Source organism: Octodon degus, unplaced genomic scaffold (assembly GCF_000260255.1).
Source record: "Octodon degus isolate 3935 unplaced genomic scaffold, OctDeg1.0 scaffold00031, whole genome shotgun sequence".
Lineage (NCBI taxonomy): Eukaryota > Metazoa > Chordata > Mammalia > Rodentia > Octodontidae > Octodon > Octodon degus.
In genome coordinates, this window is record NW_004524607.1 from 17,325,895 (window position 1) to 17,334,723 (window position 8,829).

The 8,829-nt window shown below is 43.5% G+C and overlaps 1 protein-coding gene across 3 annotated transcripts in view; it reads right to left on the minus strand.

The window, feature by feature from the left end:
• Baiap2l1 (BAI1 associated protein 2 like 1) overlaps positions 1–8,829 on the minus strand; it is a 98,341-nt gene that overhangs the window by 48,395 nt on the left and 41,117 nt on the right. The gene's annotated exons all lie outside the window — the stretch shown is intronic.

Genomic DNA, 8,829 nt, shown 5'->3' on the forward strand with positions numbered 1-8,829 from the left:
ATATATATACAAAAAATATATATATATTAAAATAGGACCCCCAAAGCAAAGAAGAGATTTTGGTGTTTTTTGGGGGCAGGTATTTAGTGCAGGGTCTATAGGATCTCATTATGTAGATCAGACTCCTAGTGATCCTGTTTTCAGCCTCCCAAGTGCTGGGATTACAGATGTGCACCACCACACCCAGTCTCAATCATCTTTTCAGTGAGCCCCCCCCCCGCCCCCCCGCAGCGCACGATGGGGATCCAACCCAGCTGCTCTCTGCCTAAGCAGGTGCTTTAGTCAGCTGAGCGATCTGGTCAGCCCTACAGATAAGATTTTAAGTTAGATAGGTACAGAAGGTACTAAGAATTTCAGTTCAACAGCAATGTGTACAGCCATTTCAAACATTTAAGTAAAGAATTTTCCCCCAAATATCTAAGGTCCTTTTGTTGTTTTGCTTTAAAGCCACTGGCTCTAATTGAAAAAGATTATCAAAAATAAAATAGGGCTATTGCTCCTAAGTTTCATTAAGTCATTTATTCCTTTGCCAGGGAGATAGCTCAGCAGAATAAGCGCTTGCCTGGCAAGTGCAAGGTCTGAGTTCAATCCCCAGTACTACAATAAATAAATAAATAAATAAATAAATAAATAAATAAAACAAACTACACAACAGCAGGTGGAAGTTAAGGTCTTATGATGCGAATTTAACAGATTCCACCAGATCCAGATCACATTCCCTGTCTAATACTTCACAGTGACAAATGAGACACAGCACAAGAGCCTGTTGTTCTGGAGTGCCAGTGTCACCCCGCTTTCTTCTGCCTGAGGTCAACAGGGACAAGCTCTACATATAACAATGGAACCCTCAAAAGAGAGCAGGAGTTTGACATTCTGAGTCCCTCCTCATACCAAGTACCCTGTTAACTGACTCAACAGAGATGGCTGCACTCATTCTTTAGTCTTCTGAGCAACAGACCCTTTTGTTCCTATTTTACAGAGAAGGAAACAGAGGCTTTGAGAAATCAATGGTTTTCCCCATGTTACACAAATATTAAAGTTAGTGGATCCCCCGGCCTGCTGTGCTGGCTCCACCTCTGGGGCACACTGAGATGGCAAATAAGACTGGGTGTGGTGGCACATGCCTGTAATCCCTCCCAGCTCTTGAGAGGCTGTAAAGAGGCAGATAACTACAAGTCCGATCTAGTAGTGAGATCCTGAACACCCTGTGGACCCTTCCCTAAAATATAAATAAATACATAAAGTTAGTGGAGCTGGGCCTGGAACCCACACCTGATCCTGAGCCTGTAGTTCATTTCCAGTCCTATTTTTAAAAACTTTTTGAGATAGAGTCTTGCTAAGTCATGGAGTTTCCCAGACAGGGATAAAATCTGTAATCTTTCTGCCTCAGCTTCTCAAAGTGCCGGGATTACAAGCATGTACCACTATACCCAGCTGACCCTGAACTCTTACTATTCTGCATCCTTGTTCAACTATGCAAAGAGAAATTATGCAGAAGAGAAATTAGACTTGCTTTCCTGGGTGCCCAAAGATGAAGCCCAGAATGTGGGAAACAAATTTCTCAACACCAGCATTTTAATTATTTGCACTGTTTAAACATAGAGCTGGCTAGGCAGTGCCACAGAGGTGTGCACTTCTAGAGTAAACACTGGGCTTGTCCTTGAAGCTGTTTCAGCTCAGACTGCCTGGGTCATTCACGTGGGCCTGGTTCTTCAAGGCAACCCATGGAAACCAGTCCCCCATGCCATGCCACAGTGCAAACACACAGAGGCCCTGACACTGTCAGAGTGATGGATAGCTACCTGTTTGGTGAGCCTGAACTTTTGAGACAAATCAAATATGCTTCAGGCAAGGTGTGGAAAGCCTGGTACCTACTGTGTAACTCCTGTTGGAAAGGGGGCACTCAGAAAATGGCTGGGTCACTGCCCCAGGCACATGACACCATCTGGGCTACCTTATGTGGTGGGGTTCCGCCAAGAGAGGGGGAGATTTGGGCGGAGAAGCCCTCTGTGGGCTCCAGTTCAGCCTCACACCTGTGAACTCCAAGCCTCCCTGGATTCTGAATCTCTCTGGACTCATCAGTGAGAAACGGCTATGTCTAGGAGGTGTTAGAATCAAGAGAGACCAAGTGAAGAGTCAGACACACTGAGATCCTCAGGAATGGCTGGTCATGTTTCTGACTAAGGGAAGCCATGGGTGCTAGGTTGAGCAGGGGAAACAGCGGTTGTTCATCGGGACACAGCATGACATGTCCACATGATGGCCTCCAGACTCGTATCTCCAGTGAATATTGCCAGCTGGTATAACAGGCACCCAAACTCGCTTATTTGAAAGCCAGTACGCCTGCAAATCCATTATTTCTATCTCCCATTCCCAGTCCAGGCCATCATCCCTTTCCTCCTAGACTGGGTTCAACCATCTCCAACCTCCCAACTGAAGTGGCGGATACCTGCAATCCCAGTACTCTAGAAGGCTCAGGCAGGAGGACTGCAAGTTCAAGCCCTGCCTGGGCAACTCAGTGAGCCCCTGCCTTAGTGGCAGGGGAAGGTAACTTATAATTACCTTTATTAGCACAGTTAAAAAGCATACCCCAAGGGGGAGACTTGAGATGGGACTGAGTCGTGCATCCTGTGAGGAGCCATGAAGAAGATAAAGCTCTAGCTCTACATGTGATGGCATTAAGAGAGCGGATCCCTGCCTATCCCACAGGATGCCATGAAAGGTGTATACTTTCATCCTTTGTTTGGGTCAGCCTGGGGCTGCTGATGCCATGCTTTCTCCCTGGTGCTTGAGGATAAGAATAAAAGCCTTATTCCTATGCCAAGGGCCTCCTGATTCTTTCGTAGCAAGCACAATGACGCACACAGTAGGTAATAGGCCTACCCTCTTAGCTTCACTGCCTGCAGACTTTTTATCTTCTCCTAGTTTCTTTATCCTAACCATGCTTCACCTAGTCTGGCTTCTATAAAGGCAGTGGCCCAAGTCCACAAAGGCCTCAGGGCCTCTGCATTTGCCAACTACCAAGAGACTGGTCCAGCCAGACATCTACCTGACCAACTCCCTTTCCTACTGCATAGGCCTCTTAGTGGTGTTTTCCACTCACTATAAAGCAGGAACTAAGAGTATGGACTTCTGTTTTATTGATGTGCCCCTACTGACTAGAACAATACTCACCAGACAGTAGATACTCATTTAAATGTGGTTTAAGGGGCTGGGGAGATAGCTTGGTGGTCTAAGTACCTTCCTAGCAAGCACAAGGACCTGGGTTCAATCCCCAGTACCGCATGCCGTGAGCCAGAATCCCGGGTGGGCCAGCTACCAAAACTGGGTGTGGTGGCGCACACCTGTAATCCCAACACTGGAGAAGCTGAGACAGGAAGATCACTGTAAGTCCAAGTTGTGTAGCGAGATCCTGCACCAAATAAATAAATAAATAAATAAATAAATATTTTTTAATGTGATTTAAGTAGGAAAGAAGAACTATTGTAATCCCTTAAGCAGTGGAACTGGACTTTATGCATTTTCAAGAATACCACAGAATGGCTTTTTTCAAGAGCCCAAAGAAATGAATCCTATACTGGACCCCAGTATGACAGCGCTCATCCTCCTTTCTGGCACAGGGCTCTTTGTTGGTGCTAGCTGAGGAAAATTTGCAATGAAACATAGACAACCATCAAAAAATGATGAGTAAGTAGATTCTCCATTAATTCAAAGATAGAATAGTACATAAGCTGTTCATCTCTGCCCTCGCAGATGTTCCACAGGTCAAAGCAAGAAGATTGCAAGGTTGAGTTCAGCCTGACAGTTGGTGAGACCCTATCTCAAAATGAAAAACAAACAAACAAACAAAAAAAAAAAAACTGAGGGCGCAGTTCTGTGGTAGAGTACATTCATGTGCTCCCGGGTTCAAGCTTACATTATAGAAGGTGGAGAGCGGGGAGGACAGGACACAAAATGATTTATAGCCAGAGGCTTGAGTTATGTAAAAACAATAAAGATAAAAACTGAGTTTGATGTTAATTAGGTTCATTTTCCAGTAAAGGTATAATATTTCAAACTGTAAAACATGTCTTAATTTCATTATACCACAAAAATGTTCAACTTCCCAGGACTCCCCGATTATAAAATGTAAGTGAGAAACTGGGAAGGATTGAATAGAGGATAAAAAAGGAATAAAATTATTTAACAGACACAATACAGAAAAGAGACACAGCAGTCACCAATAGCTGTGTCTTGGAGTTGTGCATCAGCCTCAGGACACCTGAGATGGGATGGACGCTCTGGACTCCGAAAGCCCGGTTCCTCCTCATTAAGAGCCTGCTGCTTCATGTGCCTTGTTAGTCACCTGGTAATTTGTGTTTTATCTTCAAACCTATGCTCCTAAAATATTAGTCAGCTTTTAATGACTAAAGCCCCTTTAGTCTTAATAATTCTTACTTCACCAGAAATGAAACATGCAAACACAGAAACTGGGGCCTGGCATACAAAGTAACAAGACCCTCACTTTCTTCTGTTGATCATCTTCCACAATGTGCCCTGTAAGCCCAAAGTCCCAGGTAACTGCAGAGAGCCCCTGTTCCGGCTACCAGAAAACTCTGTCCCTTCCACCTGCCATGCTGCCCACTGGGGTATTGTACATCCTGAAACACACTTTCCCTTCTACTTTGACCACCCCCGTAAAGGGAGGATGATCGCTTCCTGGGCATCAGCCCTGCAAATTATGTATCTAGTGCATGCATGTAATCCCAGCACTCTGGGAAGCGGGGGTGGGGGGGGTGGGGGGGGTGGTGGTGTCCAAGTTTGAGCCCACACATTTACCAACTTACCAAGAGCCTACCTTAAAAAATATAAAAAGGCTGGGGATGTAGCTCAGTGTGAAGATGAGTTCAACCCCCAGCACTAAAATAAATAGAAAAAACAAAACAAAATAAAATCCCCAAACTATGTAAACTATATTTTAAAAATCCCCCTTACTATTCTGCAGCTATCCTGAAGGTGGATCTCAGGTCGTCATGCTATAAATGATGGCCATGGCTTCAAGAAAGCCTACAGAAAACTAATCTCTAGGATTTGAGCCCAGCACTAGATACACTCATTTAGTCAATCGACAAACATTTCTAAGCTCCCTCCAAACTATTTCTCACAATCTTGTCTTACCAAAAGTTTGTCACTGAGATGAATCGGGAAGGCACATGTGCGGTAACTGCCACCACCTCTTCAGCAAGTCCCACCAAAGGGATACCTTATCCAGCTCAGCATCATTCCCGACACTCTGCTGTAGGCACAGCTGCTTGCAGCTCCCATCCAGGCTTTCCCCGAGGGCTTTGCTTTTGCATTTCAGATCAAACCCAGGAGTACTTGATCACTGAGCTACATCCCTAGACATTCCATTCAATCATTCTGAGACAGGGTCTCCCTAAATTGCCTGGGTAGGCTTAAACTTAAAAATCCCCCTGCCTCAGCCTCCCAGAGCCCTAGGATTACAGGCCTGTGCCACCACTCCCAGTTCAGAAACCATGTTTAACACTGAACCAGATTCTTGACCCTGCTTCTTCCTCCCCCCAGATGTAAGGAACAACACATAGGAAGTCTAAATCCTCTTACATGCTCAACCTTCCAGCTTTTACAGAATACTTTCATGATGTGCTCCTTGCACAGACAATGAACTCTTATAGGGTCTTTAGGAATGCAAAATGACAAGTTTATAGTTAGGAACAAGAAGGGTAGTGGAAGAACGAGTGGCTCAAAGCTTGAACTCCGAGTTAGGTAAATCCTCCACTATTCAGATAATCAGTGCATTTGAATTTAAACCCAAACTTCGTTCCTTACAGCTTGTATGACATTAGACCAGTTAGGTGACCAACTTTCTATTTTCATATCCCTCAAACTGGAAGAACACTTTTTTCCTCACATTATTTTGGTATCAGGAATCGAACACAGGACTTTGTGCTTGCCAGGCAGGTACTTGGGCCACTAAGCTATATCCCCAGATATAGCTTCTCCCTCACAGGACTATGTTCAGAATTATCTAAGACTCTTGAATTACATATTGCTGTGAATGGGAGCAAACTCCTCTGCTGTGTTATGCATCCTAGACAGGGCCAATGAAAATCCCTTATGGGCGATGCAAGATACAGTGTACTTGGGAAGTGTTATGAAAAATATAGCACACCATCCTAAAGAGTCTCACCAGTCAGGACCCTAGCTCAAGTCTCAGATTTCCTCTTGCATGAAAAGTTGAAGAGAACAAGGTAACAAGTAGATGTTATGGAATTGCTGCTGGGCTGCCTGAACTTTTTGAAGAAACATTTGTAAATTGCTGGTTCTACCAGTTAAGTACAATGTACAGCCTGCCTCTTGAACTACTACAATGTCTATTTTAATTTATTTATTTTAATGTATTTGGTACAGGGTCTCACTAAGCAGTTTGGACTCGTAGTGATCCTCCTGTTTCCAGTCTCCCCAGTGCTGGGATTATAGGTATGTGCCACCATACCTGGACTTGGTGGCTAGCTCATCACGCCTGGGGTTGGGGGCAGTGCAGCATGCAGAATGAAGACGGAACCCCAGTCCCTGAGCTTGCCTAAGCAGGTGCTTAGTCTGCTGAGCTATCTTGCCGGCCTTTTTTTGTCCTTTGTGCATTTTTTCATGTGCTTGGCATCTTTGCTTTTAATAGTTTTCTTAAGTCATCTGGAACAGTAGAGGCTGCATGAAGTACATTTACTTCCAGTGGCTGAAGACCAAAAAATCTTTTAGAACCCTACCACCATTAATAAGAGATGTATCTAATCCCCCATGCAGAACTGTGTGTTCCCACCTAGGCACCGCTGCATGCTGGGAATGTGCCTGGTATGGCCCTGCCAGGTTCTATACTTTATATGATTCCAACTACATCTGTCTTTGGGTAGCCCTTTTACCCTTTACTTCACTGTCCACTGTCACAGGGACCATGCCCTTTTGCTTCTTCCTGTGTTTCCTAGCACAGCTACTTGTGTTCTCAGAATGCTGTAAATTCCTTCAACTTGTATGTTTCAACACTGGGTTTTTATTTTTGAACCTTAATTTCAGACACAGTATAGTGTTAGGAGCAGAATAAGAATTCTGCATCTACTCGTAAGGGAAGGTAAGACGCTATGGTGACCAAGGGCAGTAGTCATGGGTGAGGCAGAGCCCTCTAGATTCACTGTACCCACCACCCCACATACCATGACAGGTCAGTCACCCAGTCCAGTGTTGTGGCCCCCTCATCAAGACCAGCTACTTTTTAGCTGTGGCTGACAGCATGAGAATGAGAGTGTATCCTCCCAACCAAGTCACTAAGACATTCAATACTCTTTTAGGAGAAAAGGACCAATTGGGCAAAAACTTGAGTTTAAACATGGTAAGTTTCTGTTTGCATACTTCAGAATTTGAAGAGTCTAGGAATGGACAGGTATAACAAAGTATAAAGAAAAGCAGGCAATGTTGTTGTGGCTTTCTATTTAGGATGTGCCAAGCAATCTGGAAGTATTAAATGTTAAGCTGGCTAATTTTGATCTGATGAGCTGGCCTTGATGTATGGAATCTTTTTTTTTTTTTTGTCTTTTTGAGACAGGGTCTCCCTATGCAGCTCAGACTGACCTTGAGCTTACTCTGTAGCCCAGTTTGGGCCTGAACTTGCAACAGTCCTCCTGCTTCAACCTCCCAAGTGCTAGGATTACAGGTGTGTACCACCATGCCCATCTGGAGTCTTTGTTAGTTACTGAAAAGGGTATACGTGCAGACCCTTCATAGCTAAGGCGAGTACTTTTCTGATAACTACTTTCATAAAGAAGTACAATTTATAATACAAATCTTAAAGTCGCAGAAATTTATAGATATTTATACCCATATGCCTATTATGGACTTTTATGGTTTACAGAAAATAGATTTTGTGAGTTACACATTTATAAGTTAATTATAAGACTATCTTTCTTTACAATTTGTATCTAGGACCTTTTCTGCCCCCAAAGGGACAAAAATGGTAGGGAAGCAACAGCCAGATAAAAGCTGAGGTAAGCATAGTCACTTGCACAATCTCTGATTTTTTTTTCTAAATCCCAATCTGAATCATACAATTTAAAAAAAGCTGGGCTAAATGATCACGATACAAATATTCCATGGTAAAACTACAATCTTGACTACGTCTGAAGAAAACACAAAACACAGACTTATCCTCATCTCCTAAAAATATCAGACCATATGATGACTTGCTACTTAACAAAATCTTTACTTTGCTGACCTATAAAGGACAGGGTAATCTGACAGGCATAAATCATGTCAGAAAAGCCTATGACATATAGAAAATTAAATTGGCAGTTAAGTCACATGCCTGGCAGACTGCCTAGGATCAAATTAACCAGCTATTAATGGCTGAGTGACCTCAGGAATCATTCTCTTTGAACCCCAGTTTCCACAACTACGAAAAATGGAAACATTAATAGCAGAACTCATGGGTCTGTCATGACAACTGCAGGAGATAATGTGAGGTACTTAGGACAGTATCTAATGTACAGCATGGATTGTTAAGTAAATAAAATGAACCCCCAATTGTTTCTCTACTTTTATGGAAAAGATTTCATCTTTTTCAAGTGAGCCTTAAACTGGACATGGTGCTGCAAGCCTGTAATCCTAGACCCTAGGGGCTGAGGCAGGAGAACTGCGAGTTCAAAGCCAGCCTGGGCTACATAGTGAGTTGAAGGCCAGTTGAAAGTACATAACATAAAGTTCAACATATCAATACTTGATGAAAAATACCTGTTCCTTATTATGCCTAAGATGTTTGAAATGCAGTGAGATAGTGAGGTTAAG